The following is a 16,697-nucleotide window of genomic DNA, read 5'->3' as shown; positions in this document are numbered from 1 at the left end:
GTGACCCGAAGAATTAAATCACAGAAAATTCAGAAAAACAGTAAAATTTTCTAAAAGTGCTTAAACAGCAAAAGATCAAAGAACAATATGAGTTGCACACAGTATTTTGTATCCTAAAATTTGTTACAGACAGTAAAAGCAAACACTTAAAAGCAAAACCTGAAAGAAGAGATCAGAAGGATCAAAACACAAGAGGAAAGGTTATAAGACAAAAGATTGATAAAAAATGAGACACTGAAGCTGAGGGTCATTCAAAAGAAAAAATTAATGGGGTAAATAGAGAAATAATTCAATCTTAAAAACAGAAAAAATAAAATGAATAATCTTGAGAGTATGCATTATGTGCTAGCTAGACCTGATGAAAAATACTCGTAAACAGAGTGGAAGAAAGTATAAAAACAAAAGATAGATATGAAGACAAATATAGACAAAATGGGGTTTATAAAAAATAATAAGTGAAAGAAAATATGCTTCAGTATATAGAAATTTGTCCTGAAATAAAATAAATAAAGTTACATTGAAATAAAAAGACATAGTTCCACATACTGAATATATTCTGAAAGAGACAGAAACCCAAATGTGAAAAGAGAATCCTAAACTTATTAGAAGAAAATACATGAGGATACATTTAGATTGGACATAGGAAAAGATTTTTAAAACAGACTTAAATGATATACACTATACTAGAAAGAATTAATAGATTTAGCAATGCCAGAATTTAAAGATTCTGAATGTGAAAGAGTGAAATTTCATGTTGTATGAGAGTTGAATCAATGTGAAACCCCCTCAACAAGGAAAACTCTAGAATATACAAATATATTTGTCCTTTGTTCTGGAGCAAAAAATCTTGTGTTCTTGTTATCAGTATGGGCATAATATTTTAATTAAATTTTAAAATATTTTATACATTATTCCTGTATTTTTAGAGAAATGTTGAGGAAATTATATATAAGATCACTCAGGGGTCTTTGCTAAAATTGTGTTATAATATTGTATGCACAGTAAAACTCCAAATATGCACTATAAAATTCATGCCACAGATTTGAAAACAGAAATTAGTTAAAATGCACATTGCAATGTGCTTTTCTTAAGTCTAAAGTATTTCAGTTCAAATCAACATCTCACATTATATTTTCTTCTGAATCTGTGTTACATCAGCTGTATGAAGGTGAGCTTTACAAATGGGATACCATGTCTTGAAATCTGTGAACCTACTTTCCAGGTCACAGCTGATTGGACTGGTGAAAGCCATCTATAGGTCATTACTGGCCAATGAACATAGTTCAGTTAACAAAATCTCTTTAATATCAATTCTCTTCTGAGTAGTGTCCAAACATATTCTATCCTTTCTATGACAGACAAAGAAAGAAAGAACATACTGTGACAGGAAAGAGCTGGTTGAGGTTAAGCACTAAATCTAAAATCAATGACATATGTTCAGCAATATTACATTTGTGATATGTGGCATATTAGTTAACTTTATTAAGTTTCAGGTTTCTGACTCAAAACACTAATTATAGTAAATGAGACCATGTAGATAGATGCATTTTGTATGAAGTAACCATTCAACATATGCTATACATTTTCTTAATAAATACAATAATGCTGGAAAAAAAGCACACACTGAGGAGCAATATTTTGAGACAGCAGAAGCCATGATAAATCAAGATGGGTGAGAGGAAGTTATCTCTGGAAGTAGAAACAGTGGAAGAGACAGGATATGGGTGGCCTTCATAATGGTGACTTACAGCAGGAGCAGTTTATCTTCTGGAAAAGCAAAAGACAGTCTTAACCATTCTGTCTGAATTCTAATATGTTCTTATGTACATTCTATATCCATGATAATTGACGGTGCATTTTTTTGATAGATTTCTACTTTTTCAGTATATTCCATGTACTCAAACAATAAACCCCCATTAATTAAGGCAATTAGTCTGCCTTCAAACATAACCGCCTATCTGTTCTGATAGTAATATAAATATTACTTCCTACTAGGCATTTTTGTATTTTTTAATTTTAATATTTGAAAGTCTTCTTCCAGGTACTTCTGGTAGCAAGGTGCCTGGGATGCTAGTTTGAGATGAAGATTCCTGAGGTCTGTATACAAGGGAAAACCTCTGGTACTGAACCTTAGAATTTGATGTCCCTAATTGCTTACTCACAGAGAACTAAATTTTAGTCATATAAGGGTTTAATATTTTCTTTTCTTATGACTGTGATTTTCAAACAGCTATTTGGGGTTATTTGATTCAGCTTCTAAGAAATCTATATTTTAATAGTTATTCTAGTTAAAACCACTGCTACTTTCTATGTATCACACTTGCAAGTAAAGCTTTAGTGTAATTAGTTTATGTATTCATCTGATACTATGCTAACTCAAACTGTTATTAAAACTTTCAGATTATACTTGCACATGTTTTTTCAGTTAAAATGTAATCAACTGGAAAGCTTAGTCCAACTCACAAGCCTTTTTTATATGATCTTCAGAGACCAATAAAGTACTGTTTATACTAAGCATTATATGAAAGTAGTAATTGATAAAGGTTTCCAAGATTGATAGCCCTCCTAGAAAGTAGGGAAATATTCTGCTCCCTTGAGTTTTATTGGATAAATTTGTGAACACCCAGTTAGTATAATGAAACTTCTGCATGTGAAAACCCAATCTAAAACCTGAAGCAAGCGATATACAAGGGTTTGTACATGTACCCTATGTATGTGAAGCTAACAGAGAGTGTCAAAAAATGATTATAAGGCAAAAGTTATACAAACTGAAGCAAAGAAAATTGTTTCTAGTGTCTTATGAATGACCTTTCTGATGTTGTCTTATATAACAAATGACATAGGTATTTGCTATTCACAAAAGATGGCTTCAAACATTCTCCCACCTGCCTCATGGGCCTGATACTGTACATTTAGTGATTTATTAATGCACATTTGTACATATCACAAAAAAAGAGATTCAGCTCATATACATAAAATGCAGCCTGAATGGATAAAGGAGAATTTCAGAGAGTTGGAAGGGTTACAATTTTATCACCAGTGTTTAAGGTTTGCTAAGAAAAAAAAAAAAAAATCACTTGATGGACATTTGTGTCCCTGGTATTTATTTTGTTTCATTTATTTAAAACAAAATCCCTCAAGCCATGTTCATTCTGTTCACATGTAATACATTTTATATATTTATTTGACTGATATTAAAATATCATGCTATATTTGAATGACAACTGAGTGACAAGTGTTAAGTGTCTTCAGGGGAAAATTGTTTAACAAAAAATATTTTAAAATTTCCTATTGAATCAATCATTATTTCTAAAGCTAAAAATTTCATAGGAATGAAAGATGGATGAGACGGTGATAAAGGCAAACAGTTTTAATGATATTATGAGGTTTTGCCTTGTTTTGTACCATGTTTGACAAACAGCGACATCTGTCTAAAATCTGTCAATATGATGGATGGGAAGCATAAATCACATTATCTTATGTCAACACTCCTCTCAGAACAATATTTTAACATAAATTCAGTGCTATGTCATGAATGTGACCCTTAAAAATAAAAAAAAGTACATATAACATTCAACTAGATCCTATTTACATGGTTATTTTTAACCTCTTTTAATGTAGGAAGTCAAAACTTTAAAAAAAAATTCGAAAGACATAAACTATATTTCATACAGTTTGAAAGCTGGTGATGTATCCAAATGAAATCCTAAGAATATATGCTATTGTAAAGTCTGTATTGACACTGACATTTCCTCAGAAATCATACTCTGAAGGTAATGCAATTAAAGCTTTCAATGCACAAGTTTGGAGTTTTGGTTAATATTAATTTCAATGCACTTACTAAAGATTCATTCAATTGTAATACCTTCTTGACTCCAGTGTTGGAGTTGATGATTTTTAGTAATTTATAGTGTTCTGAAATGTCACAAACCTTCAGACCACTGAGAAGCACCACTTCAAATAATAAAATACCTTTATAATAAAACTTTTTTTTTTTTAACTCTAAGAATTTTGCCAATGTTTGTGAATACATAAAATGTATTCCACATGTCTTTGATGAAAACATTGTCTCATTTGTCAGGGTAGTCTCTTTTGCATGGGCAATACAATTAGATTTTTTATCTGTTTAAACGATGTTTTTAAGGTTTTAACATTTATCATTAAACCTTAATAAATGTATCCAAATAAACAGCGTCTGAGCTTCTCCTCATCAATCTCCAAACTCAAATACATTCTAAAGTGTTCCTTTAGCCACTCTGTGCAAGGAAAGGATGACCTTTCCTGTCCATGACCTTGAGTCAATCCTAGACTATTCTTGTGTTAGAAGAAACATCATCCTGCATGTTCCTACTGAACTGAAATTTTTCACCACCTGTAATAAATCAACTGAACTGCTTTCCTCTTAACAAATAACCATCTTATCTAGTAGAGTTCCTTTCTGTTGCCTCTAAGTCTCTTCCAGTTATCCTCAGGCAGAGGTTAGCATGGCATGATCTTCTAATTGTTGTTCTGTCTAAAAGACTTTAGCCTCAATTCACATGGCGCAAAACGAAGTGATATTCTGATAGTTTTAACTCCAATATGACGAATAGAACCACCACAAGTATTAATCAAGGCACTGAAACTTTATTGTCATTATTTTTGTCTTTTTATTTCACTTGTTCATTACTAAATCATCTGACTTAAATTACATTTGCCAGGAATAAAAACAAAAGTCCATTTCATTTAGCACCATGTAGTTTAAATGGCATCCTGCCTAATCATTCATGCAAAGAAGAGAGCTTTGTTGTCAGTGGGTGTGATCACACCAAATAATTTAGGCACTCAAACTCTGTTTTACCTCACAGTATTTGTCTATTTATTTAACCTTGATAATTATTCATACTTTTGTTTTTAAACTAAAGCTGGCTACACACACAAACCCACTTGAAGGAAATAATGATTCAATTAAATTCATTAATATGGTAACTAACCTGTAGCTAAAATATAGTTTGGAATCAACAAAGTCATTTAAACCTTATTTTACTTTTTTTTTTCATGATGAATGTTTATATTCTCTGTCACAGTTTTCATCTCTGAAATTACAATGTAGGAAAGCTTATAAAATTAGGCAAAGATTAAGTTTATGTCTTTTAAACCCTGATTTGACAATAACTCTAATAGTCCTTATAGTTTTACCTAAGAATGGCAAAAGACTCAGACAAACTACCAGGACAATCTGGAATTCCCAAGACAAGACATATATGAGGTCAGATAGGACAAGCCTTTATGATGGATTGGCTATTACTGGGAGATGAATGCAACTATGGTTTCAAGAGAGTCTAGATGTTCCCTTGATGTCCTTATTGAAATTCTGAATAAGGCTGCCTTCACTTACTGAACCATAAAGGTGGCAATAACCTTGGATATAAAAAAATAAGATATAAGATACTGGGAGACATGGTAATATAAATGGGGACATCTGCATAACTTTGTTGAACCAATTTATTCCCAGATAAATGAGAATCAGGAAACATTTGGACTTTATTTATAGAAATGTGAGACCAACATGTTCTTTCAAAATAGTCTTCTTGAACTCATTATAAATACATAAAAGATAATATGAATGAAGGGGACAATATTGCTTAGCAATAACTACAAATAGGATCACATGGATGGTCCATTTTTCTTATATAGAAAGCAATTCTAAAGGAAAGGTAAATTAATTTTGAGAAGGAAGTGTAAACATTATTATGTAGCCCCCACTTTCAATTCCTCATTGCCCTCTGACCCCTCCAAATCTGAGAAATTGTTAGAAAGTTACAAGAGGAATTATAACATTATTTAGATAGACAGCAGTTAGGAAAAATACAAACCTAACAATGTATTTAAAAGTAATTCATTTGTTGAGGATGACAAAAGAAGCTATGCTATGAGCTACCTGATAAAGTGGATGTTGTTTTTGTTCAGTCTTGTCCTACTCTTTTGTGACCCCTTGGACTGTAGCCCACCAGGCTCCTCTGTCCATGGGATTTCCCAGGCAAGAACACGGAAGTGGGTTGCCATTGTCTTCTCCATGGGATATTCCTGACCCAGGGATGGAACCTGTGTCTCCTATTGGCAGGCGAATGCTTCACCAGTGAGCAACCTGGGAAGCCTGAGGTAGCGGCTAAGTTTGTCCAATGTCTCATTTTCTCCTCTCTCTGGGCATAACATCCAGATGACTGATTGTCGAAAAGTATAATTACCTGCCTCAGCAACCGCAGAACAAGGGCAAGGAGCCCAGTCAGTGTTAAGGAAGACAACACCAGAGCTAGAAGCCTGCACCAAGAAAACTGACATATCTTAAATGAATTCAAGTACCTCTCTTAATTTCAACTGCTAGCAAAGTATGGAGACAATATGTTTCTCAGCCATCTAGATGGCTTCAAATAGCATCTTTAACTTGAGTTAATACAGAATAAGAATGGGGGCTCTTCCTTTAGTTTCCTGGTGGCAAATGGAAAACTCAATTAATAGTGTGACTTTATTGCCAATCTTCTAATATTCTTATTTTCTGGCCTTTTTCAATCTGCTCTATGGTGTGTCAGAGACAGCACCTCCAGTATCAGTCCTGAGGCAGTAATGCATGATCTGACTCATTGCTGTGGGCTGCAGTACCCCTGAGAGCAATTTTATTGTCCTAAAATTCAAAGAAGAAAAATCTCAAGAGAAAGTGATGCTTCCTTTAAATATTCAAGACTGAGGTAAAAACAGAAAAATTTTGAAAGTAAAAGTTCTCAGTTATTTCCTTAAAATTTTGGGGATTGCTTGGATGAAAGCTGGTGATTCTATACAGAAAATTTTCAAAATCAGGTAATTGTGGCCAACTCATTGCTGACTTCCATGGCATATCTGGGTTTATAATAAAGATAAGCCCTATAAGGGAGAAAGGCATTTTTAAAAGATGATGTTTCTTAGAATTTTACTTAAGAGGAAGAACAGGATGTCAGGTGAAGCACATGGGAAGTATTCCCTTCAGCATAAGAGCTGAAATCACAAATAAATCACACTAGGCAGAACAATTCCTATTATCCGTATCACTAAAAGTCATTTTATCACCTTCTGACTGGCAGGATCATTGTTATTCTTGTTGATTCCTCACAGAATTTACATTTACAATTTATTAAAAAAAAAAAAAACACAGGAAAATTGAAAGTGTTAAACTCTTAGGGAAATGCCAGCAACATTATCATCCTTAGGGTACTAATAAATACCAACTGAGATCATTTTACCAAAAGCAGTCAATCTACCTCTGGAGTGGAAAAAAACACATGAGCAGGACTGAACTACACCAGCAACGTCTAACAGAAACACCACACATCAGGGCCATGTTGCAGGTCTAATACAAAAGCAAAGTACAAACAAGGCCTGAAAGCTGGAATGGTAGAGTAGGAGTTAAAGGGTAGGAAAGAAAGAACCTTGGCAAGCCAGCCCCACCTTAAATACAGTATCACTGAAGAACCTGAAGACAATGATGAATTGAGTAACCTTACCAACCACAAACTGAAACCCAATCCAACTCTTAATTTGATTAACTCCTCACCCTACACTATCCAAAGCCTAGCAGAAAGCACACCTAGTTCCAGGCATGACTGTTTACCATAACTGCATTTGCAAACCCCCCTCATCTTTACCATACAAGGTAATGCAATCACAGGAATAAACTCTCATCACTTTCAGAGATGCCGAACAACAGAAAGTCAAAGGAAGAGTATTATATAACAATGTGAGTCACCAGGTAGCATCTTAGAATTCTGCCTACCAGTACCAAAACCGCAGATGTCAAAATCGAAGAAATATATTAGACACATTAATTGGCTCCTCTTCCCATTAAGAGCAGAACAGGGCAAGTGCGACAGCATTCAAGTCTGCTCCTCTATGTACTTAAAGACTATGGTCAATCCAAATTTTGAAACAAAATAATAACCTTTGGCTCTTAGATAAATCGCTGGAACCAAACTTAAAAAGAATTTCAATAAAGATAAGAAATTATAGTTATGTCTCTCTTATACTACTTGAAAAATAACACCAGGTGATTCCTATCATTCATGAAAGTAGTTATTAAGTATTTCAGAATGGAAGATTAATCATCAGCCCAATTATCATCCATATTTTATACTTCAGCTAATTTTATTGCACATTTGGAATTTAAAGCTACAGTTACTAAATATAGCATTTGCATACTATTACTTTGTCTAAATAATTTTAAATATTTAACATCTTTCTATGTATGAAATGTAATTCACACACAAAATTCCACAATAATATTTACTTACACTTTATTAATATTTAGCATGCTAAACGAAAATAATTGTTGTTTCATCACTAAGTCATGTCCAACTCTTTTTGTGACTCCGTGGGCTGTAGCCTGCCAGGCTCCTCCATCCATGGGATTGTCCAGGTAAGAGTACTGGAGTGGGTTGCCATTTCCCCCTCCAGGAGATCTTCCCAACTCAAGGATCAAACCCATATCTCCTGCTTTAGCAGGTTGATTCTGTACCACTGAACCACGAGAGAAGCCCAAAGGGAAATTACCCATCAGCTAAAGAAGGATGCATGGTAGTCAGGCACAGAGTCTGGTTTTTAAATCTGAAATATTTATATATGTTTATAACATCATGGGCTTCCCTGGTAGCTCAGGTGGTAAAGAATCCACCTGCAATGTGGGAGACCTGGGTTTGATCCCTGGGTAAGGATGATCCCCTGGAGGAGGGCATGGCAACCCACTTCAGTGTTCTTGCCTGAAGAATCCCCACGGACAGAGGAGCCTGGCAGGCTGCAGTCCATGGGGTCACAAAGAATCAGACATGACTGAGGGACTATATGAGGGACAGCACATATAACATCACATGTAAAATTTCATAAATAGAAAACAAAAATATTCAATATGTGTTCAGAGAAAAAGAGAGGCATTTTGCAATAGGAAAGATTACAAAAGACTTCATAGAACTGGCATTAGTCAGGAAATTTAAGATGGTGTAATTTGTATAATTAGAAGGGGAAAAGGAACATTTCATCAGAAAGGAACAACCTTGATAATCTAATAAAGAAGGGAGGCATAAATCATAATTGGGAAGTAGCAATTTGGGAATAGTAATAGAGAATTATTACTATGATTTATGTGGGAGACAACTAAACCATCACTTCTTCAAGGAAAGATCTAATGGAGAGACAAAAGGAGAAAGTTCTAGGTATTAGTAAGGTACTAAGTATAGTTAAGTATAGGTAAGTAAGTATAAGTATAGGTAAGTATAAGTATAGGTAAGTAAGTATAAGTATAGTTAAGTATAGGTAAGTAAGTATAGTTTGAGAGAACTTTAACAATTGACTTAATATTCTTCAGAAAGCAATATTCACTATTTTTTGCAGTGTTAAGAAGTCAGATGGATTTGTGGGATTGAAGACAGAACAAAAGTTGTAAATTAATATTTTCAGAATGTAAACCATAATTTTGAATTTAATAAAGGAATTTATGAGAGGCAAAAGAGCCAAAATATTGTGAGAGCCAAAATATTGTCATTCAATCTATTAAAGATTTTCTTTTCTCCCTTCAGAATCCAGTAACCTAAGATAACAATGGCCTTCCCTAGTAGCTCAGATGGCAAAGAATCTGCCTGCAATTCAGAGGACCCAGTTTCAATCCCTGGGTGGAGAAGATCCCCTGGAGGAGGAAACGGCAACCCACTCAGGTATTCTTGCCTGGAGAATCCCATGGACAGAGGAGCCTGGCAACAGTCCATGGGGTCGCAGTCAGACACGACTGAGTGACAAACACACAGGAGATAAGAATGAAATAAAGCCATAAGTTTAGCCCCCAAAAAAGTGGTTGACCTGTGTCAGAAGTAAAATCTGTTTGAAAGGCAATTAAATAAGACAGATGCTAAGAATATTTTGAAAATTGAGAAGAGTAAATAATGAAGAGTGGTGAAGAAAGAAAAAGAAACTACATTAGGGGGTTGTTGTTATAATTTCTAGGTAAAAGAGCTTGGAGATAGAGTGATTTTAAACAATGGTGAGACAGCATATATTGGGGTCTTGTTTTTGTATCCATTCAGCCAGTCTTTCTCTTTTGGTTAGGGCATTCAACCTATTTGCATTTAAGGTAATTATTGATAGGTATGGTCCCATTGCCATTTATTTTGTTGTTTTGGGTTCACGCTTATACAACCTTTCTGTGTTTCCTGTCTAGAGAAGATCCAGGATATACAGTGGAAAAAAGACAACCTCTTTAACAAGTGGTGCTGGGAAAACTGGTCAACCACTTGTAAAAGAATGAAACTAGAACACTTTCTAACACCATACACAAAAATAAACTCAAAATGGATTAAAGATCTAAATGTAAGACCAGAAACTATAAAACTCCTAGAGGAGAACATAGGCAAAACACTCTCCAACATAAATCACAGCAGGACCCTCTATGACCCACCTCCCAGAATATTGGAAATAAAAGCAAAAATAAACAAATGGGACCTAATGAAACTTAAAAGCTTTTGCCCAACAAAGGAGACTATAAGCAAGGTGAAAAGACAGCCCTCAGATTGGGAGAAAATAATAGCAAATGAAGAAACAGACAAAGGATTAATCTCAAAAATATACAAGCAACTCCTGCAGCTCAATTCCAGAAAAATAAATGACCCAATCAAAAAATGGGCCAAAGAACTAAACAGACATTTCTCCAAAGAAGACATACAGATGGCTAACAAACACATGTAAAGATGTTCAACATCACTCATTATCAGAGAAATGCAAATCAAAACCACAATGAGGTACCATTACACGCCAGTCAGGATGGCTGCTATCCAAAAGTCTACAAGCAATAAATGCTGGAGAGGGTGTGGAGAAAAGGGAACCCTCTTACACTGTTGGTGGGAATGCAAACTAGTACAGCCACTATGGAGAACAGTGTGGAGATTTCTTAAAAAACTGGAAACAGAACTGCCATATGACCCAGCAATCCCACTTCTGGGCATACACACTGAGGAAACCAGATCTGAAAGAGACACGTGCACCCCAATGCTCATCGCAGCACTGTTTATAATAGCCAGGACATGGAAGCAACCTAGATGCCCATCAGCAGATGAATGGATAAGGAAGCTGTGGTACATATACACCATGGACTATTACTCAGCCATTAAAAAGAATTCATCTGAATCAGTTCTAATGAGATGGATGAAACTGGAGCCCATTATACAGAGTGAAGTAAGCCAGAAAGATAAAGAACATTACAGCATACTAATACATATATAAGGAATTTAGAAAGATGGTAATGATAACCCTATATGCAAAACAGAAAAAGAGACACAGATGTACAGAACAGACTTTTGGACTCTGTGGGAAAAGGCGAGGGTGGGATGTTTTGAGAGAACAGCATCGAAACATGTATATTATCTATGGTGAAGCAGATCACCAGCCCAGGTGGGATGCATGAGACAAGTGCTCGGGGCTGGTGCACTGGGAAGACCCAGAGAGATTGGGTAGAGAGGGAGGTGGGAGGGGGAATCGGGATGGGGAATACATGTAACTCCATGGCTGATTCATGTCAATGTATGACAAAACCCACTACAATATTGTAAAGTAATTAGCCTCCAACTAATAAAAATAAATGAAAAAAAAAAACAATGGTGAGATCTGAGATTAGATTTACTATAAATGTAGACACCAAAGCTACTTGAGATGTACAAAGACCCGCAAGGTCAAAGAACTGAATCATCAACAGCTTAATTGAACTCTCTGAAATATTGGCATAATGGAATGAAAAATTATAAATCATGAGTACTAATAACTGAGTATAATGAGAAAAGGTAAATAGCTAATATCAATATAGCTTCAAATATTACCATTAAAGTTCTCGGAATGAATTTCAAAGGAAAAGGTGCTGAAATATTGACAGGGTTAATGATAATTTTGAAGAATCAATCAAGAGTACTGAATTTGTCATTGCTATTCTTCTTAAGAAATGGTGGAGTAGGAAAAAATAAGATGTTTAATCATAATGTATACTGTATGGACTATATAAACAATATGATAGAAATTAAAAGGTCAAACAATTAGAAAACATGGTTCTTATCTTTTCCTATAGTAGTTAAAGACAATGAAGGATTCTCTAAGCATAATAGTGTTTTTATTGGAAAGTCATGGCTTATTTATAACACTTTGAAGGAAACTTTACATGAAAAGTAAAGAATATTTACAGAATAATATAACAAGAAGTTTAAGAAACAGAGAAAGGGAATTCTTGAGCAAGATAAAGAAATAATTTTGAAGAAAGGGCCACTTTCAGAATAACCAGACTACAGTTGTTGATAGCCAACTGAACATCGTATCTTATATTTTAAACTTTTCAATGCTGCTACTGATGTTTCTTCAGTTTTGTCTGACTCTTTGCACTGTAGCCCGCCAGGCTCCTCTGTCCACGGGATTCTCTAGGCAAGAATATCAGAAAGGGTTGCCATGCCCTCCTCCAGGGAATCTTCCCAACCCAGGGACTGAACCCATATCTCTTATATCTCCTGCATTGGCAGGTGGATTCTTTACCAACAGCACAACCTGGGGATCTGTATACAAATGAACATTATCTGTATACAAGTTTTTCAGTATCTTGCCATCAAATATTACCCCGACCTGGGAGATCCAAAAAACTCTTTCAGGAGAGTCAAATAACTGTCGAATGAAGTGAAGAGAGCAGATGATTTACCACTCTTATTTACTCTAAGCAACTTCTTTATTTTAAATATGGCTGTATTCTGGAACTAATGATACTTCAGATGGAGTTACCAAGTAGAATGTTAAATGACTGGATCATACTACATAAAGAAAGGATGAGTATTGGGGAAAAAAATAAAGTAAGACATACTCTTATTTTTTCTTTTTAATTAATGTAAAACATAATTTTACAAAGTAAGAATAGTAACAAAACTCATTGTTTATAGTATATATAAAAGCTAAACAATGTCATGCAAGGGAGGAACTCTGAGTATTCTTTCATAAGGAACCTACCCTACATGTGTGATTCACTTTTAAGGCTTTTGTAAACACAGGTTAAGATATTTGTTGTTGTTGTTGTTGTTATTTAGTTGCTAAGTCATGTCTGACTATTTTGCAACCCCAAGGACTAGCCTGCCAGGGTCCTCTGCCCATGGGATTTCTCAGGCAAGAATATTGGAGCTTGTTGTCATTTCCTTCTCCAGGGATCTTCCCAACCCAGGGATCAAACCCACGTCTCCTGCATTAACAGGAGGATTCTTTACTACTGAACCATCAGGGAAGCCCAAAATACTATATAATCCATACCAAGTATAGATTGATATATAAAAATCATAAACCCACAAATTTCATCTTCTTAATTAGAAGATGAATACAAGGGCTCCTGTCTTCAGAGTTCACATGAATCCAAATTTTTTGTCTTTAAAATCATAATTTCACAGGTGCATTTGTGTGACGAAAACCTTACTATATTTGATGCCACATGAATATTATGATTATTTCTTACACTGAATTTATAGAAGTTTATCTTTCTACTTTTCATAAAATGTTATTAATATACAGCCATTAGCTATGTGAATGTAAAGAGAATAAGCAGTCCAAAAGTAGTACTTGCCTGAGAGGAAATTTTCATCAAACTGCAGCCTCTTAACCTAGAGATATGTATTTGAGAACACATTTTGTAAGATATTACCAGTAAAAGTCATACATCCATAGTGTTAATTAATAAGTGCTACATTTTATAATAAATTGTGCAGAAAGCATGAGTAAAGAGCTGAAAAACTAAATGCCAATGTGTTCTTAGAAAAATTCATTATATATATATATATATATATTTGGATATATTAACCACAGAAAAGCAAGCATCAAAGATAAAGTGTCATCACCATTTTAATTACGATACATATGTTTGTAATCACTGGAATTTCTGAAGTGAATGAGGAAAGGATTATTTTAAAAAGATATTTCAAAGAACACATGAGATTTTATAACTTCATTAAAATTATTTAAAATTCAGTGAAAGTTGTAATCCCTTTCCAGGTAAATAGTTATATCATACTGCAAAATGTAGCAGTAAAATGTAAAAATAATATAATTCATAAACTTAAAATGAAAATTTCATCATTGACTCTATAAACATATTCAAAGTTTTTTAATAATTTGACTAAATCTGAAGTATTGAATAAGAAAAACCAATTACTGTTCATAGGCACATCTTATAAATGCATAGCATATGCATATCAGAGAGTACACACAACTTTTTCTATTATGAAAGACACTGGTTATATAAGTTATGTTGCAGTGTAAAATCCATTAAAGCATCACAACAATTGAAGTAGGTCAAGACCTGGCCTTAGGGCTAACTTCTGAAGTCAAAGAATTTCTCAACTATTGGGGAAGACACAAACCTTCAGAATCACAGGCACCATTTTGTTTTCACAGTTCTTCAAGAAATTGATAGCACTTCTAACTTCACGAAATGTTTATGCTGCCGTCATTAAAGAGGATAATATAGCTATATTTAGTGAGTAGAATTGAACAACATCCTTCAAGTAGATATGTGCAATCACTGACAAATTAATAGCTATAAATTATTAAAAATTAATGAACATCCAAGTTTTACTTTTTCAGGGAAGATAGATGAAACACTCATTCCCAGGATTCAAATACGTATCTGGGTCAGAATTTTTAGCTTTAATTTTAAATACTCCTATTCAGAAATAAGAAATTATACTTTAAGGAGAATTTACAAATCATGATTTTTTTCCATGTGTTATTCCGAATATTGGAAACAGAGTAGAAAATAATTAGTCTTTTATCCAGTGTGTATTCAGAGGTAAGAGAACTAATGAAAACTAAAGCAGACATTTCAAAATAATACTTTTGTAACACTACTGTAGTAATAATGATAAAAAATAAAAATAAATATCTCTGGTGCTAAAAATATAAATAAATCAAAAGCAATAGCCAGATGAGGTAATTAATAATTTTATATATTCTTTGATACTGATATAGAATGATGCAGAACATTCAGATCAGACTCAAAAGAATCAGAGAACTTACCTAGAATGAAACTAATAATTTCAGAAGTTCAGTGTGTTGTTTGAGCCATAACCTAGTTATAATTAATACATTTGTATTCTTCATATATTTGAACATATATATGGAAGGCAAATATATATGAGGCAGAATGAGTAACACACCATTTTTACTGGTTATATTATTATTTTAATTAGAAAATCATGCAATTTTAAAATAATAATAGCTCATCATAGTCATTACTAATATATTTTTCTAACATTATACTTGAGTGAACATGGTTAACTTTTTAAGACTCTTTAAGCAGCATATAGACCTTATTTTATTTTGCTTAGGTTTTTCCAATCTTTTAAAATAATTATTATTTAGTTAATATGATATTTAGGTTCTATGAATTTGAGATATAGATCTTCCAGAAAACATTTATCAGTACAGTTCCATTTCATTGTGTCTGATATTCTATATTTTCTGGAGATACATAATGGAATTTTTTTTCCTAGCTTCTTATGAATATTTCAATGTACATTTAACTGTATTTGGGTTCCTATTGTTTAATTTTTTTTGTTCCCTTTTCAAATGCCCATTTTATACTAAAAAAAAAATCATCTTTTAACCTGATTTAAAATTGGCCTTATTTTACTAATTTGGGTCATTGCATCAATTTCTGTCAGTTTAAATGGGCCTTTTCTTTCCCAGGTGAAGTAACACTGAGCAGACACTGAATGCTTTTTCAGGTCAATCTTTTCTTAAAGATTAATTCTGTTAAATGTCCCTTGAATTCATTTAATGCTTAAAGAGTCTATCTATTGTCATTAGCAGCATTCTATAAAAATAGTTCACTTTGGCATCCATGTTATTTCATCCAAAATTAAATAAATATGATATAAATTTGCAAGAGAAAATACCTAATACAGGGATATATTAGAAGTCTTACTATCAGGCAAAACAACTTTCTTTTCCTTTCATTTGTTTTTTCAACAAGTATATAAGTACTTAGTATTTTCATAGCATTGTATGAAGTATAGGCCCAAAAGGTGAGTAAAAAGTGAAATGTGCTCTCTGGGATCTTTGCCTAATAATGGAGATTGAATATATTCATAAGCATGCAATATAGAAGGCCACTCAACAGAAATATGATATGCATTACTTGTGGGAACCAATCCGTAAGTGACAATATCAATACAGTTTCTATACATTTTCAGTTTCTCTGTGTTGCTATGTATAGCTTCAGCAGGCAGCCAAATAACTTCCCCTTTACAGAATTCCTTTGACATAAATTGTCAAAAAAAAAACCCAGGTTTTTCATGGTCTGAAGAGACTGCAGTTATTAGCTGGTAACAATATTCTTCTGAATTCTAAATTATAATCAGTCAAATTAATATTTCATAACAGCATCATACATTGGTCATGATTTGGTGACAGGACGATAGATATTCAAAGAAATGTTCAGTTAAGTGAGGTACAAATTTAATTAACAGCTTTAAGGATGTATGGCTAGAGGTTCTAATCATATATCTGCCTTTGTCACATTGTACTCTCAGACCACAATCTCTTTTGCAAATTTTTTTCTTATCAATAGATGGGGAAACAGTGGAAATAGTGTCAGACTTCATTTTGGGGGGGCCCAAAATCACTGCAGATGGTGACTGCAGCCA

Source organism: Cervus elaphus, chromosome 25 (genome assembly GCF_910594005.1).
Source record: "Cervus elaphus chromosome 25, mCerEla1.1, whole genome shotgun sequence".
Lineage (NCBI taxonomy): Eukaryota > Metazoa > Chordata > Mammalia > Artiodactyla > Cervidae > Cervus > Cervus elaphus.
This window is presented reverse-complemented; position numbering follows the sequence as displayed.